At 35.4% G+C, this 25,970-nt stretch overlaps 1 non-coding gene across 1 annotated transcript; it reads right to left on the reverse strand.

Annotated features, from left to right (window-relative positions):
- Positions 1 to 10,676: 10,676 nt before the first annotated feature.
- On the reverse strand, positions 10,677 to 10,783 carry LOC135268487 (U6 spliceosomal RNA). Its single transcript, XR_010336803.1, has one exon. It is a non-coding gene; the product is annotated as a U6 spliceosomal RNA (small nuclear RNA).
- Between the last annotated feature and the right edge of the window lie 15,187 nt (positions 10,784 to 25,970).

Here is a 25,970-nt window from a genome sequence, read left to right on the forward strand (position 1 = left end):
ATTACAAAAATGAGGAAATTGCAAAGAATACTTCCCAAAGCATTTACGGATTTGATGATATTCTCATCAAATTACCAATGCCATTCTTTACAGAATTCGAAACAAAAACTATTCTAAAATTCATATGGAAATAAAAAATAGCCCAAATAACCAAAGCAATGCTCAGTCAAAAGAACAAAGCCAGAGGCTTCAAACTATCCTATAAAACCATAGTAACTGAAACAGCTTGATATTGGTGCAAAAATAGACATATAGACCAATGGAACAGAATGGAAAACTCAGAATTAAAGCCACATACCTACACCCTTCCAATCTTTGACAAGGCTGACCAAAACAACCAATGAGGAAAAGACTTCCTATTCAATAAGTGGGGCTGGGATAACTGGCCTGAGTATGCAGAAGATTGAAGCTGGACCCTTACCTTTCACCATATAAAAATATTAACTCAAGATGGATTAAAGATAGAAACGTAAGACCTCAAACTATAAAAATCTTTGAAGGCAACCTAGGAAATACTCTTTTCAACATTAGCTTTGGCAAAGATTTTTTGGTGAAGTGTCCGTAAGTAATTCTAATGAAAACAAAAATAGACAATAGGACCTAATTAAACTAAGGAGCTTCTGCACAGCAGAAAAACAAACAAACAAAAAACAAAAAACTATCAACAGAGCGAACAGACAGTCTACAGAATGACAGAAGATATTCACAAACTATGCATCCAACAAAAGCCTAATATCCATAATCTACAGGGAACTGAAATCAACAAGCAAACATACTGCATTTTAATTATGAGATACTCACTAACATTCTTTTGTGCTAAGATTACCCATATCATACTGCTGCTAAAAATCTTTGTTGTATTTAATTTATAAACATTTCCTAAAAATTAGTAAGTAGTTTAAATGATGTGTATACTCTTCTCATTACAGGTGGCCCTTGAACAACATAGGGGCTAGGGGCACCGGCTTTCTTTGTTTCCCAGCAGCGGTCAAAAATTTGCATGTAACTTTTAACCCCCAAAATTTAATTACTAATAACGTACTGTTGACCAGAAGTCTTCTGATCACATTGCTGATGACACACATTTCGTATGGTATATGTATCGTATACTATAGTCATACAACAAAGTAAACTAAAGAGTTACTAAAAAATTATATGGAAAAGAAAATATATTTAAATTATCACAATAAAGTCATATATTTTTATGTGACTAATTTTTGGGGGGAGTATTTCAGAGTATATTTTCTATTGGTGATATTAATTGACATTTTTATTATTCAAGAGATATTTGCCTTTTGTTTGTTTGTAAGGTTTTGTTTTTTTTTTTAAAAAAAGTTAAATCACAAACAGGGTTTCGATCGGAAGTTGGCAATACCAGCTAGATGATGACAGCTCCCAAAAGAGAGCATTTTTTATATCAAACAGATTAATGTAGATTAATTGTATTCTGAAAACTGAGATAAAACAGATTAACAAATGTGAGTGCAACATTTTGAAAATCAGAAAGTTTATTTTAATGAATGAGCCAGAAGAGTTCATTAACAAAATGTATATTAAATTATTATTTTGAACAATACTGTGCAGAGAATGGAAAAATAGTAAAACTCATTACTGGTCTACAGATGTTGTGTATCATTTTCTAACTGTACACAAAAATTGATGATGCTTCATTGTCTATAAACCAGCTGTTATATTTTGTTAAGACATCTGTCAATTATTTGTAGAAAAAATAGTGAAATCAAAATGTATTTAACCTAAATGCAAATTATAGAAATTGAGTTTGTAGTTATTCAATGAAAAAGTAATAAAGTAAAATATATACCTTTTCTCTATTGATAACACCTGCAAATTTGATGTAAAGATTTCAGGAACAGTACAGGAATATATGAATTTTCTGCCTGGAATGTATTTCTTCTTTTTCACTTCATTAAATCTTTTCTGGTTCTGATCTGAGCATATTCTTAACCGCCTATACTGCTATGGAACAAAAGGAGTTGAATCATTCGTTCTAAAATTTTAATATAATCCAACTAAACAGCATCTCCTAAAGGCATGAGACATCTAGCTGAAGTGAAATAATAATAAAAAATTTTGTGAATAGAGTGGCTCATTAAGTGGAAGCATTAATTACATGCTACTTGAAGAAAGAGCAGTTAGCTGGTAGATCCCTTCTTCTATGTATTTCTCTTCCAGATCTGGTATGAATCCTCACATTTCTCAGAAGGCATTTGGTGTTGAAGCCCAAGCATAGTGAAATGCCTGGTTTTTTCTCTGCTGTCTCTAACGTTTCTTTACTCAGACTGAGCTCTGTCCTTGATGATCTCAGCTGCTGGCTCCATCAGCTGATACATTTGTTGGTCTCTGGGCTAACCAATGGGCTCCTTGCGACAGCCTCCATAGTTAAGTGTCCTTCAGACATTGGGCCACTGCACACCTTCACCTTAATTTGCTCTAGCATTCTGCCATTTCCACACTACTTTTTTTTTAATATATATTTTATTGCGTTTTAGGTTTTGGGGTACATGTGAAGAACATGCAAGATTGTTGCATAGGTACATACATGGCAATGTGGTTTGCTGCCTTCCTCCCCTTCACCTATATCTGGCATGTCTCCCCATGCTATCTCTCCCCAACTCCCCACCCCCCGCTGTCCCTCCCCTATTTCCCCCCGACAGACCACAGTGTGTGGTGCTCCTCTCCCTGTGTCCATGTGTTCTCATTGTTCAGCACCTGCCTATGAGTGAGAACATGCGATGTTTGATTTTCTGTTCTTGTGTCCACACTACTTTTTGATTGGCATCACATTGGGCACCAGTGCTTCTCTAAGGTAGCTTGGAATGTTCTAATCTATGTTACAAGATTACAGAAACAAACTTCTCTGGCCAGAATTATTCCAAAAATATTCGCCAGTTCCCTGTATTCCTTGCACTACATCCCAGTTGTGGCTGAGAGTGGGGAGAAAGAGTATGTGTCTAAAATCCTGTCATTCCTCTGTCTCCTTCTCCCAAGTCTTTGAGAAACCAATGGACAATATATTTTGTCTGATGATATTTTTATTCTCATACTTTGTGTCTCTTAAGACAGAAGTAAACTTGTTTATAAAGAAGAAATATATCTCAGGGCATATTTTAAAATATGGTCCTTGTTGAAATACATTTATTAAATTTGTTTTACAGTTTTGTTGTCCTTTCTCTGTAGAAGGTCCTTTATGAAAAGGTCTTATATTCCTTGTCCATTTCTATTTCCTCAGTACTAGTAAAGCTAGCCACATAATAGGTTCTTAGAAACTTCAATAAGTGAATGAAAGAAAATGAAAAAGAAATTATGCAATAGTCTTGTGGCCTCTAAAATAGCTTCCATGGATCCTGGCTTTCCTTGTTTGTGGGCTTGGCCTACTGGCAGGCATCTGTCAAACAGTGATAGAATCTCACTTCCAACACTGGATTACAAGACTGAGAAAGACTGAGTTTCTCGCCTTTACTCTTCGTCTCTCTGCCCATCTCTTTCTCTGTCTTTCTCTTTCTCTCTCAGCTCTTACTCTGCCATGTTGTGAGTTACCTACTAAGAAGCCTATTGGCAAGGATCTGATGTTTCTGGCCAGTGAAGACCTGATGCCTGTCAACAGCTATATAAGTGAGCTTGGAGGTATATTCTTCTCTAGTCCGACTTTGAGATGTATGTCTTGGCTGGTACCTTGATTTCTGCATGTGAGAGACTCATGCAGAGGACACAGCTAAGTTGTATTTTGATTCTGACCCACAGACTGTGAGATGATAAACATATTTTAAGCCACTACGTTTTGGAGTAATTTTAATGTAGCAACAGATAACTAATACAAATCTGAAGAACTTTAAGAATTTACAGATTAAGAAAAAATTACCTTAAGAATTCTTACCTTCTATATAGACCCCATTGGTAATATGTGTTATATATTTGTGCTGATTGAGATGATAAGGATTTACTGTAAAGTAAGTGCTTATTGGTAATGTGATACATTATCCAATTTTATGCAAATTGTATGCTGCTCTAAATGCTTTGCTGGATACTCTTGATGAGCAGTTGTCTTGTTTGCATGACTGTGATTAAAGGTAGTTTAGACATCTTTAGAAAAATGATTAAAAACAGGGACAAATAAAATTTTAAAGGTACAAAGCAAAAAATATATCAATTGAGTGATTGAAGGCAAAAAAATCCATGCCACAAATGTCAGGAAATAACTGTGGTGCGTACCTTCAAGGTATCTCAAAGGAGCAGCTGAGGCCTAACTCTGCTACTTGATTTGTCCTCTGGAAGGAGGCCAGGCAATGGCCGTTTCAGTCCAAGAATAACTCATGCCACATCATCTCAGGAAATTGTCCTCAGAAACCTGTGTGGTTCTATTTTTAAGAAGAAAGTCTCCATCTCTATGATTGGGGGTTGTGAGAAGGAAGCAGGGAGCTTACATGTTTTCTGTATTGGCCGACACATGCCAAATAATAGTGCTCTGCTTTAAGAACTTCTGAAATTTATCCCCACTGTGGGGAGGAAAATATAAATGATGGTGGATACAGAGAAAGGTAACTTATTTGTTTGAGAGTTATAATTAATCTGGAAAGCATTTATAGTTCAGTTTCTGTAACTGTAATGTAGCAGTTAGGAATGTTGGCTTTTCATTAGTGGGCCAGAAAGGGGACCAGATGAATGGTGCTGATTCTTATCTAATCAGACCTCCAAATAAGAATCTCCAAGCAAATATAGAGACATTATTAACTCACTTTTGGGCTGGAGAATTAAGATGGGGAAATGACTGATAAGATCTACATGGTGCACTTACATCAAATCTGACTAGGATTCAGAATAGGGGTCAATATCTTCCTATTAGGAAGCTGGACTGATGTCAGGAAACTATGTCCACCTGTATTATCATAGGACGTGATTGTAGAGTTAGGAAGAAAGAGTGGCTGAGGTTGCATAGATACTGGCCTTATATGAATCAGTTTCACTATAGCACCCATATAATAATTTCTAACACATTTTTAGATTTGGTCAAGGCCAGCTCGGACTTTGTTGAGACAGGTCCTACAAATGTAAGGCCTGGTAACTGGAAAAAAAAAAAAAAAAAAAAAAAACTAGAGGAGAGAGACTTAACACCTGACATTTTTTATCTTATATCTAAAAACTTCAACAACTTTTAAATCCATTTATACTATCCCCAAATGTACTTTGAAAATGAGAAATAGTTTGATGTTCCCAGAACATCATAACAACACAAATAAGTATTTATTGACATCACCTTAAGCTTTTTTATTGCTCAAGGATATACTACCTAATCAAGCTAAATAAATATCTGAAGCAATTTTGATTTAGTTTAGTAAGAACTAAAAAAATGAGATATCTAAATCCAACTCAGGAGTCGTTTGAAGACTCTTAATACCTGAGTTGAATTTGGATATCACCAAAACTTTGTTTCTTAATTTTTTTTTTCCTACATCTTTTTCCCCCTCTGTCATTGCTCCTTGTGTTTTGAAACTGGATTTCACAAGTCACTCACATGGAATGATCTCTGCCCAAAGACTGAAAGTCAGTTATTGGGAGGTACAGGTAGGTTTAAAAGCCTATACCTTCTGGTTTTTTTATCTTCTATTTTTTAAAAATTAGGTCAAGAAGTTTTTATCTCTTTTCATCTATGGTACTTGAAGATAAAATTTGAACATTTTTTCGTCTTACTCTTTCAGTTCTATGAAGTGATTGAGAAAGAACATTTGTAATTTGTCTTCACAGTGCTATTTTTTTGCTAAGAAAGATCTTCTCAAGAATTTGTGTGTGCATTCACTCTGTTATTACAGTTGTAAGTTAATTTTGCTTTATATTCAGTTTCAGTGTTCATAGATCTTGATGTAGTCAACAATCAAGTCTTGAGCATTCCATTATTTGTTAAAAAGATTATGAGTGTGAAATATGTACTTGGGTATTGAAATTTTCTTTAGGGAGGATATGCAATAATATTTTTTTAAACATGATGTCATTCATTGCTTTCTATCTTAAATGAGAATCCTTGTAGATTACATATTGTAATAATCTTTGTTGATACACTTGTTCAACAAGTTTCCTTTAAACAGAGTGTATTTAAATGATTGAAAAAAGATATTTGCTCTTCTTTTTATGCTCTGAAAAATCCTTACTGTCTACTTTCTATTCCAAGAAATGATCTATCAGGTTGGAATTTCAGTTCTCTATAAAAACATTAACCTGCATTTCACTAACCTACAACTGCTGTTTCTACCACAGTAAATAGTTTTATGTTAACAATATGTTATCTAGATTATTGTAATGAAGGTTGTAACAATGTAGGACATTTTAAAAAATTTTAAATAGTCCTTTAGTATATAAATTAACTGTATTGGAAAGTTTAAATTTTTACTTATTTGAAAACTAAGTTATATTTATTGTGATGGGTTTCTTGATGTGTTAGCTCTGCTAGTCTACAGCCGCAGTGATTTGATCAAACAGAAATCTAAAGGTGTCTGCAATGGGATTTTGTAGATATACTTAAAGTTCCTCAACAGTTGACTTTAAGTAAGGGATATATAAGAGCAAATATACTGGATAGTCTGGGTGGGTCTTATTTAATCAGTTAGAGGCCATAAAAATAGAGAATTCAGAGAGAAAGAGACTGACCGACCAACCAACCAACCTCTGTTATCTGTGGACAACAGGTTTGGTCTGTTCCTGAAGAGCTGGAGCTAGTGGGGTTCTGGGTCCCCTACCTGCTCCCTCCAAATAGTTCTTTATTTTTTTAATTTACATATAGAGCTTCTATGTATGATTTCGTTTGAAAGCCACTAATTTAACACACATAGACACTCTCTCTGTGTATATATAGAGAGACATGAAATACACATATTGTCATGTCTATATATATACCTATATATGGCATGAAATACACATTGATGATCGTAGAAAAGAAAAATTTCTGCTCTAAGAGGCTTGCATTCTGAAGATGTAATTGGCAAATATATTAACAAACTTGTTAGAAGGTTATAATTAAGGAACAAAAGGAGTACAGATAGAAAAATGGGTAGGACTTAGATTGTGAAGAGTTTGGAATGCCAGATTGTAGCACCTGGAATATTACCCTAACAATGAGGTGAAGACATAGAGACCAATTGAAAGTAATTTCGCCCTTGTAAAAGGAAAATGATCAGTAAATAAAATGTGTCAAGTGGCATACTACCTTTATGCTGTAGCTGTAATGAATTTTCATAAACTCAGTAACTTAAAGCAACACAAATCTATTGTCTTATAGCTCTGTAGGTCAACAGTCTGACATGAGTCTCACTGGGCTAAAGTCAAAAGCAGAGCTGCCTGCTTCTCTGGGGGCCCTGGGGAAGAATGTTGCCTTGTCTTTTCTAGCTTCTAGAGGCCCACTAGGAGCAAGATTCCATCCCTCCACACAGGGCATTATCTGGTGCACACATTTGGGCTCTCTGTAATTTCCAAACAGGTTCCCATGGGTGCCCAAACCTCAGCATTATAGAAGACCCAGGGCAAGAAATAAGAATCAAGAAGTGCACTTCTAACGCAAGGCACTGTCAACTTGCACCTGTGTAAAGCTAACAGATGAGTGAAACAGGTTGCTATGGTAGTGGCTAGATTAATAGGGCAAGAGGATTTAATTTGGAAGTAATTCATAAAAGCTGTGCAAAACTGTCCATATATGGCACCTTTCATATATGTTTGTGCCCTTCGTTAGGTCCAGACTATCACATAGAGTCTTATTCCAGGGAGTTGCTAGCAATGATGTTAATACCGAATGAAAGAAGACTAATAAACCAAACTACAGTCCTCATTGCTGTAGCTGGTCTTCAGGCTATTAAGTGCTTTTAATCATCTGCGTCTTCTGTTACTGATTCTGGATATTCCTTGCCTTGACATAGCATTTGAACAAACAAGTGTTGCTGTTCTGCTGTGGCACTTGGACCCTCATCCTTAAAAGTCCTGAGCTCTTAGTTGAGTCACCCTTTTTTGTGTCATGATTTTAACAATAGCTCTTTAACCATTATCTCTGGACATAGGAAGATCAAGCTTCATTCTGATGAAGCTCCTGGCTGCCATATAAACTTCTCTCATTTCTCATTTTAAGCAATAACTGTTTGTGTCCTTGCAGTCATCAGTTAAATAGTTCCTTTTTTTGCCTGTGAACCTAGTCAGAGATCCAGTTGATCTAAAGTCTTAGAACCAGGACAAAGTCAGGTAGAATATAAGGTTGCAAGGACAGAAAAATAAATGCAGCAAGTTGGGTCACAGGAAGTGATGGTGAGAAGTCTCAATCCCACTTCTTCCCCTTGGTTCTGGACCCATCAATTCCAGCTACTTGCGACACGACACTACGTATCAGCAGTTGGTTGAGAGTAAGCACTCATCATAGAGGACAAGGCTCAACCTACCAGGGGTTGTTCCTAAGCTGTCAGCTTAGCCTTTACAAGACATTCATTGTTTTGTCACATAGGCTGCTTCTTGGTGAAAGTATATAGTAAGACAAATAGTCCCCATAGGCACACACCTATTGTTGCAACTCCTTTGTTGTAAAGCAAATCCCTTACTCTGACCTGATATTTTGTTGTATATTATGACAAAAATCCCATCAGGCGATATGTAATCCCTGAGATGAGGATACCAGTGGGGGCAGTAGGGGCAAGTAAAACAGATCCATAATTAGATGTTATCCCTACTCAGAATAAATAGCCATCCCATCCAGCATAGAAGGGCTTTGATATAATCCTATGCCTGCCATAAAATGACACTTCTCCAGTAATTGGACCATATTGAGAATTTACCATAAGTCTTTGCTAGTAACAGGGCTTTGGTAGTGGCAGTAGCTAAATTAGCCTTGGCAAGAAGGTGCACAGTTGGGTCCTATAGCTGTGCCTTCTCTGTATTTTGGACTATTGCAACAGCACAGGAGAGAATGGCTCTCATCCAAAGGATGAGCTATTCTTTGCATATAGTTACTCAGTGACCTATTTTGTAATGGGTGCATACAGTTACTCAGTGACCTATTTTGTGATGAGCATTAACAAGAAACACAAAAATCTGCGTATTCTGTGTCCACTCCCATAAGTTTTTCCCCATAACTTTTCTAGAAATTCCTTGTGAGCTGTCTTCCTAAACCTATTTGTTTCAGAAACTCAATCAACAAACCAAGGCATTTTATCCCATCCAGGATGCTATGTATATATGTACCTCGGTTAATTTCTTCCTTCATACATAATAAACTGATAAGAGTAAACAAAGTGCTTTCCTGGACTCTGTGAGTTGTTCTAGCAAATGATTGAACCTAAGATAGGAGGTTGTGGGAACCCCCACATTATAGCCAAGTCACACAGAAGTGCAAGTACCTTGGGTACTCAACACATGCAACTGGTATCTGACATGAGGGCAGTCTTTTGTTACTGAGCCTTTAAACCTGTAGAGTCTGATGCTAACTCTAAGCAGTTAGTGTCATATTTGAATAATAGCATGAGGTACCCAGTTGGTGTCCAGAGAGTTGGAGAATTGGTTGTTAATGTGGGAAGACACTAAACATTTTATATCAGAAGAGTTATGAGTAAAAACAGCTCATATTCACATTGCTTTTGAAAATAAATTGCTGCCTCCTGGCTTCTGCCCTTCTAGAATTCCATAATTCTCCTTGTTTTTTCTTTCAGTTAATCATAATTTATGGAAGGGAGGAACAACAGAGCTTCCTACAGATATTGGGGCTCCTCTTATTAATGTATTCCACATTGCATTAGTTAAGAAGTTGTCCTATACTCCTATCTAGAAAACATAAATGATGAATCCCTCTGATCTCATGTAATATAATCAGTCTGAATTTTTGGAATCTATGTGAGCCTTCTGTTTTCTTCAATATTAGGCACATCAATTTTAGTATCACCACATTACTTATTGTAGGTTATGTCTCAAGAAGCCATTGAATTTTTGTATTAGTCTGTCTGAGCTGCTGTTACAAATACCACAGACTGGGTGGCTTAAAGAATACAAATTCCCACTGGGTCCCCTCATGCCCTTCCTCAATGCACATGTGAAGAGATATGGTGTTTCTTCCTCTTATAAGGATAGGAGTTTTCTTAGATTAGGGCCCCATCATTATGAACCAATTAACCTTAATTTCCTAAGACTGTATCTCCAAATATAGTCACAATGGGGGTTAAGATATGAATTTGTGGGGAACACAATTCAGTTAGTTACAAGTCTAGAACTAGATCTAGTTGTACTTCCCAGAAAGTTGAATTACAGGTCAGGGATTAGTGCCTGTCAATAAATTCTCTTCTATCTAGCTCTTAATACATTACCAATGCCTCTGCTCAAATTGATACCTAAAATATTCACTCTTTCCTTGCTCTCCCAGTAAGTATATCTTGATAAGTAATGATAGAATATGAATAAAACAGTGTCAAATAATTGAAAGAAACTTCCATCTTGAAAGCAATAAAACAACAAAAATTTACAGAACTATGTGTATGTTTCGAGTGGCTTCAGGATGATTAATAAAGTCTACTAATGATTTTGATCAGTCATAAACAGTGGTATCAAATACAACTAAGTCCAAGAATATTTGTATGGAAAATGAAAGCAAAAACCTGAAAGATCCAACACTTGAATTTATTTTTTATTTTTATTTTATTTTATTTTATTTTTTTATGGAACGCTTCATGAATTTGCGTGTCATCCTTGTGCAGGGGCCATGCTAATCTTCTCTATATCGTTCCAATTTTAGTATATGTGCTGCCAAAGCGAGCACCACTTGAATTTATTAATCAGTTATTCTTTTAACTTAAAAAAGTAAAATGCTTGGTTATTGAAACAAATTGATTAATACAGAGCTATATAAGGACAATTAATAGTTTCTCCTCACACACCCCTTCCAATCTACATTTTTAAATAAATATATCAACAATTTCATGTATATCACATTTTGCCTTTCACATAACCCATGAAACGTGTATATATACGCATGTATATTTGTATATATTCACATTTTTACTTTTTAACAAAATGAAATAAATACACAGTAATTTGTATTTTACGTATTTTGCTAAGTTACTACTTATGGATATAGTTTATGATTTTAAAATAGGTCCATGAATATCAGTATATTCAAAGACATCTCAGCTCCCATATTTGTTGCAGCACTGTTTGCAATGGCCAAAAATTGGAAGCAACCTAAGTATCCATCACAGATGAATGAATAATGAAAATGTGGTACTTGTACACAGTGGAGTACTATTCGACCATAAAAAAAATTAGATCCTGTCATTTGCAACAATATGAATGCAACTGGAAGTCATTATGCTACATGAAATAAGGCAGGCACAGAAAGAACATTACATGTTCTCACTTATTTGTGGGATCTAAAAATGAATACAATTAAACTAATAGAGATAAAGGGTAGAAGGATGATTACCAGAGGCTGGGAAGGGTAGTGGGAGGGTGCGGTGTGGGAGGGAAGAGTGAGGTTGTATAATGGGTACAAAAATATAGAAAGAATGAGTAAGACCTAGTATACGAGAGCACAACAGGGTGATGATAGTCAATAATAATTTAATTGTACATTTAAAAGTAATCAAAAGAGTATAACTGGATTGTTTGTAACACAAAGGATGCTTGAGTGGATGAGTACTACATTTTACATGATGTGATTATTACACATTATGTGCCTATATCAAAGTATCATTCCATAAATATATACACCTACTATGTACCCTCAAAAATTAAAATTAAAAATAAAAAAACAAAATGATTCCATAATATCCCATGCTTTGATGTATCAGATAACTTTCAGATTATTTTTAAAATAATATATCTTCATTAAAGTTCTTTGTACATGTATTCTAATACACTGATGTTTTTTATTTCTGAAGAATGTATTTCTAAAAGTGGGATTGCTAGGTCAAAAGAAATGCATATTCTAAATTTCAATAGGTATGTCAAATCATTTTTTAAAAAAGGTTATTGTAATTCACATTTCTACCTTGGTAACAATAAATAAGAATTTTAATAGTAATCATAAATAAAATTAATAACTAAAATAATAAATCAAAATAAAATTATTATTTCTACACATTTCTAACAGATATATGTACAATCTATCAGTATTGATAGAAAAAAATTATTGCTAATTAAAAATTGTTATTCAAAAGTAATTAATGGTAAAAATATTTTTTGTCCAATCTTGAAATTTGTTAATGCTTTGGTTTCAAGGCTAAAGAAAGAAGAACATATCTTGTTAAAACACCTATTATTTCTATATAAAGATAATTTTAAAAGGCAACGAAACTAGCACATTATTCATCAGAGGCCACGGTTTTTATGAGTTAACGTTAGTAAAATTTTTAAACATAGTAAATAGCTATGGTCATTTTTTGGTAAGTTTTTGCATGAAAATTGTTGGGTCTGCATACTATCAAAGTGTTTAGTATAAGTATTTAAAATTATAATATATATCTGATTTATAACTATTTGTACCAGATGGTTATTTGTACCAAGTATAGATGTATAGATTATGCTTATTGAAAATTATGGTTCAGAACATGAACTATTCTGTTCATTTTATTGTATATATTTTTGTACATTTTAAGCAATTTTTCTTTATTAAAAAACATGCTACACACAGATTCATGGTAAATTCTATTTAATAGTTTCATAATAATTTAAGATAATTGGAGAAGGGCCGGGCACGGTGGCTCACGCCTGTAATCCCAGCACTTTGGGAGGCTGAGGCGGGTGGATCACGAGGTCAAGAGATCGAGACCATCCTGGTCAACATGGTGAAACCCCGTCTCTACTAAAAATACAAAAGATTAGCTGGGCATGGTGGCACGTGCCTGTAATCCCAGCTACTCAGGAGGCTGAGGCAGGAGAATTGCCTGAACCCAGGAGGCGGAGGTTGCGGTGAGCCGAGATCGCGCCATTGCACTCCAGACTGGGTAACAAGAGCAAAACTCCGTCTCAAAAAAAAAAAAAAAAAAAAATTGGAGTTAAAACTGTAACATACAAAATAAACTATTTGCAAAAACAGCAGTCAATATCCCCATGCTAATACACAGTTCACTGCCATGAGAAAACCCCTTGCTAAATGAAATCAGAATAAAAATGAAATCAGGCATTGCTGAAATGTAGTCAAAGAACTTAATGAATAAACTTTAGAAGGCATCAATACAATACAATTGACGTCCAAGGAAGACATAATCTATTCTACCTTTTTTTAGCATTTTGGAAGATAAATAAGAATATGCTGAGTGAAGGCAGAAATTCTATATGGAGTCCACCAAAAGAATATTAAAACAGCAAGAACACACAAGAGCAGTTGCAGGAGTATCCAAGGACAGGGACATATATCTCTTGTGGCCGCCTTAGATTAGCACAATCTTTTAATGCTATTATGATCATCTTCCTAGTTGGTCTTGCTCACCAAGCAATATTCTGATGATACCTGCTTCCCATAAAGCTTTATTGCTGAAGTGAGGATGTACTGATAAGAATATTCTTGACCATTAGAAGTTCTATTTCACTTTAATTAACACATTAGCAATCTATTTTATAGATTAGTCTTTTGTGAGCTTGATTAATATGAGCTTGTCACTGTGCCTGATACATTCTGGGTGTCCTGGCAAAATCAAATTTCTTTTGAAATTTGACAACTAGAACCTAGAACAAGGAGTTCTTTCTTAAGATCTTGTTTTAGGAATCTTTGCTTCTGTGGCTGGACAGCCATTCACTTAGACATTCTTTCTCTCCTTAAATGCAATACTCTGTAGACACCAATTTTCTCTCTCTCTAATATTCTTATTGGAAAATAAATGTCTCAGGAAATATGGACAATGTATGCATTTATATAAGAAAAGAGTTATTGAGCATCACTAGAACTATGGCATGCTAGGCATTGGAAGTACAGCAGAAAGAAAGAAACAACAGTTACTCTTTTGTCATTAGGTCTTGAAACATTACTAGTGTTCCAGGCTCAAGTTTTTTTTTTAAATTAAGTTTTAAACTGTCGATTCAGCTATGGATTTTTTTAATTGATTAAATGAAGCATCACATGTAAAGAATCTATCATGGTCCCTAGCAGATACTGAGTGTTCAATGCTGGTTAGTTTCTTTTCTTATTCACATTTCTTCTCCTTAATTTGCAAAATATTCAGTTTTGGTACTTGCAAATTTACTTTTGGAAATTCAGTCATTTTTCTCTATAAAAGGCCACAAAATCAATATATTGCATGTTTATTGGGTGATGTTTTAAGATAAAATATTACAATATTCTATACTGATATAAAATATGCTACTATGTTTATTTTGGTTAATATATTAACAATTTATGAAGTATTTAGGTGTTTAACACAATCTTATCTAACTTATCTAAATAAATGATTATCAATTTTCTTCATTTATTTGTGAAACTGTTTAAAGGCTGGTAATATTTATTAAAATGTTAATTTTTATATCCAAACATATATTTAACTTTCCAGTTATTTCGAATAAGTCAAGGATTTCAAGAAGTCAATAATATTATCATTATAGCATTGGAAATTTATTCTGGTATTAGTACCACTTTATACCTTGGTAATTTACTAGAAACCTATAAAAGAAACCACAAAATTTAAGACCATTTAGTAAATAACCTTCATAAAAAGAAAGCTTCATAAGTTAATTCAGTTGATAGTTGATAAGATAACAGAAAATAATAACAAAAAATCAAGAGTTTGTATAGGACTTTACATATTGCTTATACATAAATGTAAATTTGTAGGACAAAATAAATTTTCTTGCTCTCACTATGTATCTATCTAGTTATTAACACCTCAACTGAGATAAAATTGCCATACAATAAATTGTATATAAAATTTGCTTGATAAGTGGCATATTGTATACACCTATGAGACCATCACCACAATCAACATAATAAACAGACCTATTTCCAAAGTTTCCTGGTCCTCCTCTGCAATCTTTCCTCATGCTTCTCCTTGCAGCCACCTTCATGGCAACAGCTGATTTGCCCTGTCACTCTACATTAGTTTGCATATAATTAAATATACATAGAAGTAAATATAAATGGAATGATATATGCTATTTTTCTTAACTTCTTTCACTTGGCATAATTATTTTGAAATTTATCTACATTGTTGGGCATCTTAATAGTTCATTACTTTTTATTGCTAAGTGATTCCATTTCATACCTCTATTCACATGCTCATTAATATTTGGGTTGTCTTAGTTTTCAGCTATTACAAATGAAGCTACTAAGAATATTTAGATCCAAGTCTTTGTGGGACCATATGTTTTTATTTTTATTGAGCAATACCTAGTAGTGGAATAGCTGTGTCATACGTGAACTATATGGTTAACATTTTAAGAAACTGCCAAACTTTTGTGCCAAGTGTATATACCATTTTAATTTATCATCTGCAGTCCATATGAATTCCAGTTCCTGTACATCCCCACCAATGTGGGGTTGCCTTTTTTGATTTAGACTCTCTGGATTTAATTTTCATTTCTTTAATGGTCAACAGTGTTGAACATATTTTTATGTTCTTTTTTTTTATCCATAGAGCTTTGATGAAGTGTCTGTTTAAATCCTTTGACCTTTTTGAAAGTAGGTGGAATATTGTTCATCTCATTATTGAAGTCGTTCGTATATTCTAGATACAAATACTATGTCAGATATATGATTATTAAATATATTTTCAAGGTTCTGGTTTTTTAAATAGCATTATCAAGGTATAATTGATAAACAATAAACTGTACATCATTATAGTGTACAATTCTACAAATTCAGAGCCATATCTTTTCATTCTTTTAAGTGTCTTTCAAAGAACAGAAGTTCTTAATTTTGAAAAAGCCCAATTCATTAATGTTTTTTCTTTTAAGAAATATGTTATTCATGTTGTAGCTAAAAAGTCTTCAACAAACCAAAGGGTACTGAATATTTCTCCTGTGTTTCCTTTGAGTAGTCTTACAGTTCTGGGTTTTATATTTAGTGTAAATTTTGAGTTAATATTTTTTATATGGTGTAAGTTGATTATGTATCAGTTGTTCATACATATGTGGGTCTATTTCTGGACTCTATTCTGTTAATCTTATTGTATATCTTTGTACTCATGCTCCAATTCTTGATTAATCATCAAAATGAGGTAGTACATCAATTATAGGCTAGATAAAGAAATTGTGGTACATATACACCATGAAATACTATGCAGTCATAAACAGAATGAGATCATGTCCTTTGCAGGGATATGGATGGAGCTGGAGGCCATCATCCTTAGCAAACTAACACAGGAACAGAAAACTATATGCTGTATGTTCTCACTTGTAAGTGGGAACTAAATGTTGAGAACACATAGACACATGGAGGGGACCAACACATACTGGGGCCTATGGGAGGGTGGGGGAGGGAGAGGAGCAGGAAAAATAACCAATGGCTACTAACCTTAATACCTGGGTAATGAAATAATCTGTACAATAAATCCCCATGGCGCATATTTACCTATGTAACAATTCTGCACATCCTACACATGTACCCTAGACTTCAAATAAGTTAAAAATAATCAAAATAAGATAGTGTAAGTTCTTTAACTTTGTTATTCAATGCTATTTAGCAAGTACAGGTTTTTTGTATATCCATGTACATTTGACAGAATGATTGTATTAAAGAAGTTTGCTGAGAGTTTAATAGGAATCATGTTGAATCTGTAATTCAATCTGAGGAAAACTGACAAACATGCCATACCTTGAATGCTATTGTTAATGCCATTATATTTAAATTTCAATATCTAATTCTAATCATGATTAGTATATGGAAATACAGTTAATTTTTATGTCATCTTGTGTATTAATATTTTGCTGAACTCATTAATTCTAGGAGGTGTTTTGCAAATTATATAGGTTTTAAATTGATTATGTATCTGTAAGTAAGGCAGTTTTATTTTTCCTTTCTAATCTGAGCGAATTCTATTATTTTCCATTACTTTTTTTCTTTATTGTGTGACTAGCAATCACAGTTTAATGTTGAATAAAAGTGCTGACAGCAGACACCCTTGATTTTATCCTGATGTTAGGGAGAATGTCTTTAGTTTTTCCATCATTAAATAGAACGTTTAATACAGAATTTTCAAGATGCTCTTCGTGAAGTTGAGAACATTGCTTTCTATCTTAGTTTGCTGACACTGTTTATCAAAAATGGATATTGAAATTTGTTGAGACTTGCTGAGTCTTCCAGCCTTCATCTTTCTCTTGTGCTAGATGCTCCTGGTCCTCAAACATCAGACTCCAAGGTCTTCAGCTTCTGGACTTTTGGACTTAAACACCAGTGGTTTGCCAGGGGCTCTTGGGCCTTTGGCCACAGACTAAAGGCTGCTCTGTTGGCTTCCTGCTTTTGAGGTTTTGGGACTCAGAATGATCCACCACTGGTTTCCTTGCTCCTCAACTTGCAGATGGCCTATGGTAGGATTTTACCTTGTGATGATCAAACTACATTTTCTAGACTTCCTTGCTTACTGACTTCTAGCAGTTCAGAAAATAGAGGCACTGCTACCAGAAGATTAGAAGACTGGAGCCCAGAGAGAGGAATCATCGTGGCGGACACGAGGCAGGACTAGACTGCTGTAGCTCCAACTCAGAAGGACAGAGCTGTGTGCGGAGTTTGCATCATTAATTTTAGCTTGAGAATGACTGCAAGAACAAATCCTGAGAGGACCCACAGACCCAATGAAGTAAGTAGACTGCTTTTGCAGGACCCAGGAAACACTGTGAGTGTCCAAACGATGGAAGTGGGAAAGGGAGATCTTCTACTCCTGAACATACACCCTCCTGGGGAAACTGAAGGTCTAGTTTGCAGGAGAAGATTCTGACCTTACCGGAGCTGAGTCAGTTTAGAGAACCAAGCAAAATACAGGGGCAGAGGAAGCAGTGGGAAAGGCCCTGGGAGCTTGCTGGGTCCCCAAGCAGGCCGTTCCTGCCTGGCACCACAGGGACCCTTTGAGAAGGCGGCCAGATGTGTTGTGTTTGATGTGTTTCCAGGGCTTGTTTCAACGTTTAGAACTGAAAGGAGCTCTAAATCTTGAAACAAACCCTGGAAACACATCAAAACAGAACCTCTTTGAAGCATAAATTACATAGGACCTATAAAACCAAAATATAATTTAAAAAGCAAAAAGAAATAACAAACAAAAAAAAACAAGGTACGCAGGCAACAAAGAGCGTGATGAAAGCAATGATACCTCACATTTCAATACTAACATTGAATGTAAATAGTGTAAATGCTACACTCAAAAGATATAGAACTGCAGAATGCATAAGAACTCCTCAACCATCTTCTTCAGGAGACTCCCCTAACACATAAGGACTCACATAACTTAAAGTGGTGGAAAAAGACATTTCATGCAAATGGACACCAAAAGCGAGGAAGGGTAGTGACTCTTACGTCAGACAAAACAACTGTAAAGCAACAGCTGTTAAAGGAGACAGGGATATTATACAACAGTAACAGGCCTCGTCCAACAGAGAAATATCACAATTCTAAACATATATGCAGCTAATACTGGAGCTCCCAAATACTGAATGCTCACTCTCACTGACATAGTACTGGAAGTTTTAGACAGAGCATTCAGACAAGTGAAAGAAATAAAGGGCATCCATATTAGTAAACAGGAAGTCAAACTGTCACTGTTTGCTGACAATATGATTGTTTACCTAGAAAACCCTAAAGACTCCTCCAGAAAGCTCCTAGAACTGATAAAAGAATTCAGCAAAGTTACAGATACAAGTTTAACACACACAAATCAGTAGCTCTTTTATACACCAATGGCAACCAAGCAAAGAATCCAATCAAAACTCAACCCATTTTATAATTAGCTGCAAAAAAAGTAAAATACGTACTAATATACCTAACCAAGGAAGTGAAAGACCTGTACAAGGAAAACTGCAAAACAGTGCTGAAAGAAATCACTGGTGACACAAACAAATAGAAACACATCCCATGCTCATGAATGGGCAGAATCAATATTGTGAAAATGACCATACTGCCAAAAGTGATCTTCACAGAATTAGAAAAATCAATTCTAAAATTCATATGGAACAAAAAAAAAACAAAAAAAAAACAACAAAAAAAAACAGATCTGGAGGCATCACACTACCTGATTTCAATCTATACTAGAGGACTGTAGTCACAAAACAGCTTGGTACTCGTATAAAAATAGACACATAAACAATGGAATGGAATAGAGAACCCAGAAATAAACCAAAATATTTACAGACAACTGATCTTTGACAAAGCAAACAAAAACATAAAGTGGGAGAAAGGACACCCTTTTCAACAAGCGGTGCTGGGATCATTGGCTAGCCACATGTAGGAGAATGAAACTGAATCCCCCTTTCCTACTTTATACAAAAATCAACTCAAGATGGATTAAGGACTTAAACCTAAGACCTGAAACTATACAAATTTTAGAACATAACATTGGAAAAACCCTTGTAGGCATTGGTTATGCAAGGATTTCCTGACCAAGAACCAAATAAAGATAAATAGCTGGTACTTAATTAAACTAAATAGATTTTGCATGGCAAAAGGAATAGTCAGCAAACTAAACACAGAAGGGAAGAAAGTCAGCACAGAGTGGGAAAATCTTCACAATCTATATATCTGACAAAGGATTAATACCCAGAATCTACAATGAACTCAAACAAATCATTAAGAAAAACAATCTTATCAAAAAGTGGGTTAAGGACATAAATAGACAATTATCAAAAGAAGATATACACGTGGCCAACAAACATATTAAAAAATGCTCAACATCACTAATGATCAGGGAAATGTGAACCAAAACCACAAGGTGATATAACACCTTACTCCTGCAAGAATTGCCATAATCATAAAATCAATAAAACAGTAGATGTTGGTGTAGATGCGGTGTACAGGGAGCACTTCTACATTGCTCGTCTGAATGTAAACTAGTACAATCACTATGGAAAACAGTGTGGTGAATCCTTAAAGAACTATAAATAGAACTACCATTTGATCCAGCAATCCCAGTACTGGGTATCAAGGAAAATAAGTCATTATATGAAAAAAATACTTGCACATGAATGTTTAGCAGTGCAATTCACAATTGCACAATTGTGGAACCAACCCAAATGCCCATCAATCAACAAGTGGATAAAGAAACTGTGGTACATAGATACACCATGAAATACTACTCAGCCATAAAAATGAATAAATTATTAGCATTTGCAGTGACCTGGTTGAGATTGGAGACCATTATTCTAAATGAATCAACTCAGGAATGGAAAGTCAAGCATTGTATGTTCTCACTAATACATGGGAGCTAAACTATGAGGATGCAGTGGCATAGGAATGATACAATTGACTTTGGGGACTTGGGGAGAAGAATGGGAGGGAGGTGAGAAAAGACTACAAATAGGATGAAGTGTATAGTGCTCAACTGATGGGTACACCAAAATCTAACAAATCACCACTAAAGAACTTACTCATGTAACTGAATACCACCTGTACACCAGTAACCTATGGAAAAATAAATAAATTTTGTCAAATGCTTTTTCTGCCTTTATTGAAATAATGATTTTTTATTGTGTTTAATATGTTAATACAGTGTTACATTGATTTGAGTTTTCAAATGTTAAATCAGTCTTGGATTTTGTTTTTTATCATTTGTAGAATCTTTAGTTATCTTCTCTCATTTCTGATCTTGGTAACTTGCTTTCCTCTTTTTTTTTTGGGCAGTTAAGCTAGAGGCTATCATTTTGATTGATTTTCTTTGAACTATAGCTTTTAACTTTATTGATATATTATATTGTTTGTCCTCTTTCTAGATAATTGATATTTGCCCCTTTTTCTCTTCTTTGGGGTTTGATTTGTTCTTGCTTTTCTATTTCCCTAATATGGAAGCAAATTTTTTTGAGTTGAATCCTTTCTTCTGTTTATTGTAAAACATGCTAGTAGTACTAATAGTTTCCCTATAAATACCACTTTGGCTTCATCACATCAAATTTTCTATGTTGTGTTTCATTCTGTTCAATAGAGTTGCTAGCTTTAAAAAGTTCTTCATTGACATATAAGTTTTAGGTTGGTGAAAGTAAAAATGTAATTGCGGTTTTTGCTATTGAAAGTAATGACAAAAAAACACAATTACTTTTGCACTAACCAAATACCTTGTTTCTTTCTTTTTTTAAATTAATTAATTAATTTATTTATTTTTATTGCATTTTAGGTTTTGGGGTACATGTGAAAAACATGCAAGATTGTTGCATAGGTGCATATGTGGCAGTGTGATTTGCTGTCTTCCAACCCTTCACCTATATGTGACATTTCTCCCCATGCTATCTATCCCCAACTCCCCACCCCCCACTGTCCCCTCCCACTCCCCCAAACAGATGCCAGTGTATAGTGCTCCCCTCCCTGTGTCCATGTGTTCCCATTGTTCAACACCCACCTATGAGTGAGAACATGTGATGTTTGATTTTGTGTTCTTGTGTCAGTTTGCTGAGAATGATGGTTTCCAGGTTCGTCCATGTCCCTACAAAGGACACTAACTCATTGTTTTTGATGGCTGCATAATATTCCATGGTGTATATGTGCCATATTTTCCCTGTTCAGTCTATCATCGATGGGCATTTGGGTTGGTTCCAGGTCTTTGCTATTGTGAACAGTGCTGCAGTGAACATTCGTGTGCATGTGTCCTTATAGTAGAACGATTTATAATCCTTTGGATATACACCCAGTAATGGGATTGCTGGGTCAAATGGAATTTCTATTTCTAGGTCCTTGAGGAATCGCCACACTGTCTTCCACAATGGTTGAACTAATTTACACTCCCAAGAACAGTGTAAAAGTGTTCCTATTTCTCCACATCCTCTCCAGCATCTGTCTCCAGATTCTTTAATGATCACCGTTCTAACTGGTGTGAGATGGTATCTCAATGTAGTTTTGATTTGCATTTCTCTAATGACCAGTGATGATGAGCATTTTTTCATATGCTTCTTGGCCTCATATATGTCTTCTTTTGTAAAGTATCTGTTCATATCCTTCGCCCATTTTTGAATGGGCTTGTTTTTTCTTGTAAATCTGTTTTAGTTCGTTATAAATTCTGGATATCAGCCCTTTGTCAGATGGGTAGGCTGCAAAAATTTTTTCCCATTCTGTTGGTTGCCGATTCAGTCTGTTGACTGTTTCTTTTGCCGTGCAGAAGCTGTGGAGTTTGATTAAGTCCCATTTGTCTATTTTGGCTTTTGTTGCCAATGCTTTTGGTGTTTTGGTCATGAAGTCCTTGCCTACGCCTATGTCCTGAATGGTTTTGCCTAGATTTTCTTGTAGGGTTTTTATGGTGTTAGGTCTTATGTTTAAGTCTTTAATCCATCTGGAGTTAATTTTAGTGTAAGGTGTCAGGAAGTGGTCCAGTTTCTGCTTTCTGCATATGGCTAGCCAGTTTTCCCAACACCACTTATTAAACAGGGAATCCTTTCCCCATTGCTTGTTTTTATCAGATTTGTCAAAGATCAGATGGTTGTAGATATGTTGTGTTGCCTCCAAGGCCTCTGTTCTGTTCCATTGGTCTATATCTCTGTTTTGGTACCAGTACCATGCTGTTTTGATTACTGTAGCCTTGTAGTATAGTTTGATGTCTGGTAGTGTGATGCCTCCCGCTTTGTACTTTTTGCTTAGAATTGACTTGGCTATACGGGCTCTCTTTTGGTTCCATATGAAGTTTAAGATGGTTTTTTCCAGTTCTGTGAAGAAGGTCATTGGTAGCTTGATGGGGATAGCGTTGAATCTGTAAATTACTTTGGACAGTATGGCCATTTTCACAATATTGATTCTTCCTAACCATGAACATGGCATGTTTCTCCATCTGTTTGTGTCCTCTCTTATTTCATTGAGCAGTGGTTTGTAGTTCTCCTTGAAGAGATCCTTTATGTTCCTTATTAGTTGTATTCCTAGGTATTTTATTCTCTTTGTAGCAATTGTGAATGACAGTTCGCTCTTGATTTGACTTTCTTTAAGTCTGTTATTGGTATATAGGAATGCTTGTGATTTTTGCACATTGATTTTGTATCCTGAGACTTTGCTGAAGTTGCTTATCAGTTTCAGGAGATTTTGGGCTGAGATGATGGGGTCTTCTAAATATATAATCATGTCGTCTGCAAATAGAGACAATTTGACTTCCTCCTTTCCTAATTGAATACTCTTTATTTCTTTTTCTTGCCTGATTGCTCTGGCTAGAACTTCCAGTACTATATTGAATAGGAGTGGTGAGAGAGGGCATCCTTGTCTAGTGCCAGATTTCCAAAGGAATGCTTTCAGTTTTTGCCCATTCAGTATGATATTGGCTGTTGGTTTGTCGTAAATAGCTTTTATTATTTTGAGATACGTTCTGTTGATACGTAGTTTATTGAGGGTTTTTAGCATAAAGGGCTGTTGAATTTTGTCAAAGGCCTTCTCTGCATCAATTGAGATAATCATGTGGTTTTTTTCTTTGGTTCTGTTTATGTGGTGAATTACATTTATAGACTTGCATATGTTGAACCAGCCTTGCATCCCTGGGATGAATCCTACTTGATCATGGTGGATAAGCTTTTTGATGTGCTGTTGTAATTGGCTTGCCAGTATTTTATTGAAGATTTTTGCATCTATGTTCATCATGGATATTGGCCTGTAGTTTTCTTTTCTTGTTGAGTCTCTGCCGGGTTTTGGTATCAGGATGATGTTGGTCTCATAAAATGATTTGGGAAGGATTCCCTCTTTTTGGATTATTTGGAATAGTTTCAGAAGGAATGGTACCAGTTCCTCTTTGTATGTCTGGTAGAATTTGGCTGTGAACCCATCTGGACCTGGGCTTTTTTTGGATGGTAGGCTCTTAATTGCTGCTTTGACTTCAGACCTTGTTATTGGTCTAATCAGGGTTTTGACTTCTTCCTGGTTTAGGCTTGGGAGGAGGCAACTGTCCAGGAATTTATCCATTTCTTCCAGGTTTTCTATTTTATGTGCATAGAGTTGTTTGTAATAATCTCTGATGATGGTTTGAATTTCTGTGGAATCTGTGGTGATATCCCCTTTATCATTTTTTATTGCATCTATTTAGTTATTCTCTCTTTTCTTTTTTATTAATCTGGCTAGTGGTCTGTCTATTGTGTTGATCTTTTCAAAAAACCAGCTCTTGGATTTATTGATTTTTTGAAGGGTTTTTCGTGTCTCTATTTCCTTCAATTCTGCTTTGATCTTAGTCATTTCTTGTCTTCTGCTAGGTTTTGAGTTTTTTTGATCTTGCTCCTCTAGCTCTTTCAATTTTGATGATAGGGTGTCAATTTTAGATCTCTCCTTTCTTCTCATGTGGGCACTTATTGCTATATATTTTCCTCTAGAGACGGCTTTAAATGTGTCCCAGAGATTCTGGTATGTGGTGTCTTCGTTCTCATTGGTTTTGAAGAACATCTTTATTTCTGCCTTCATTTCATTGTTTATCCAGTCAACATTCAAGAGAAAGTTGTTCAGTTTCCATGAAGCTGTGCAGTTCTGGGTTGGTTTCTGAATTCTGAGTTCTAACTTGATTGCACTGTGGTCTGAGAGACTGTTTGTTATGGTTTCCGTTCTTTTGCATTTGCTGAGGAGTGATTTATTTCCAATTATGTGGTCAATTTTAGAGTAGGTATGATGTGGTGCTGAGAAGAATGTATATTCTGTGGATTTGGGGTGGAGAGTTCTGTAAATGTCTATTAGGTTTGCTTGTTCCATGTCTGAGTTCAAGTCCTGGATATCCTTGTTAATTTTCTGTCTCGTTGATCTGTCTAATAATGACAATGGTGTGTTGAAGTCTCCCACTATTATTGTGTGGGAGTCTAAGTCTCTTTGTAAGTCTTTAAGAACTTGCCTTATGTATCTGGGTGCTCCTGTATTAGGTGCATATATATTTAGGATGGTTAGCTCTTCTTGTTGCATTGATCCTTTTACCATTATGTAATGTCCTTCTTTGTCTCTTTTGATCTTTGTTCCTTTAAAGTCTATTTTATCAGAGATGAGAATTGCAACTCCTGCTTTTTTTTGCTCTCCGTTTCCTTGGTAAATCTTCCTCCATCCCTTTATTTTGAGCCTTTGTGTATCCTTGCATGCGAAATGGGTTTCCTGGATACATCACACTGATGGGTTTTGGCTTTTTATCCAATTTGCCAGTCTGTGTCTTTTGATTGGGGCATTTAGTCCATTTACGTTTAGGGTTAATATTGTTATATGTGAATTTGATCCTGCCATTTTGATGCTAGCCAGCTGTTTTGCCCATTGGTTGATGCAGATTCTTCATTGTGTTGATGCTCTTTAACATTTGGTATGTTTTTGGAGTGGCTGGTACTGGTTATTCTTTTCTATGTGTAGTGCCTCTTTCAGGAGCTCTTGTAAAGCAGGTCTGGTGGTGGTGAAATCTCTGAGTACTTGCTTGTTCACAAAGGATTTTATTTTTCCTTCACTTATGAAGCTTAGTTTGGCTGGATATGAAATTCTGGGTTGAAAGTTCTTTTCTTTAAGGATGTTGAATATCGGCCCCCACTCTCTTCTGGCTTGTAGGGTTTCTGCTGAGAGATCTGCTGTGAGTCTGATGGGCTTCCCTTTGTGGGTTACCCGACCTTTCTCTCTGGCTGCCCTTAGCATTTTCTCCTTCATTTCAACCCTGGTGAAGCTGACGATTATGTGCCTTGGAGTTGCTCTTCTAGAGGAATATCTTTGTGGTGTTCTCTGTATTTTCTGGACTTGAATATTGGCCTGCCTTGCTAGGTTTGGGAAGTTTTCCTGGATAATATCCTGAAGAGTATTTTCCAGCTTGGATTCATTCTCTTCGTCACATTCAGGTACACCTATCAAACGTAGATTAGGTCTTTTCAAATAGTCCCATATTTCTTGTTGACTTTGTTCATTCCTTTTTACCCTGTTTTCTCTA

This window comes from Aotus nancymaae, unplaced genomic scaffold, assembly GCF_030222135.1.
Source record: "Aotus nancymaae isolate 86718 unplaced genomic scaffold, 86718_ANA_hifiasm-v0.15.2.pri h1tg000040l, whole genome shotgun sequence".
In the NCBI taxonomy this organism is placed as follows: Eukaryota; Metazoa; Chordata; class Mammalia; order Primates; family Aotidae; genus Aotus; species Aotus nancymaae.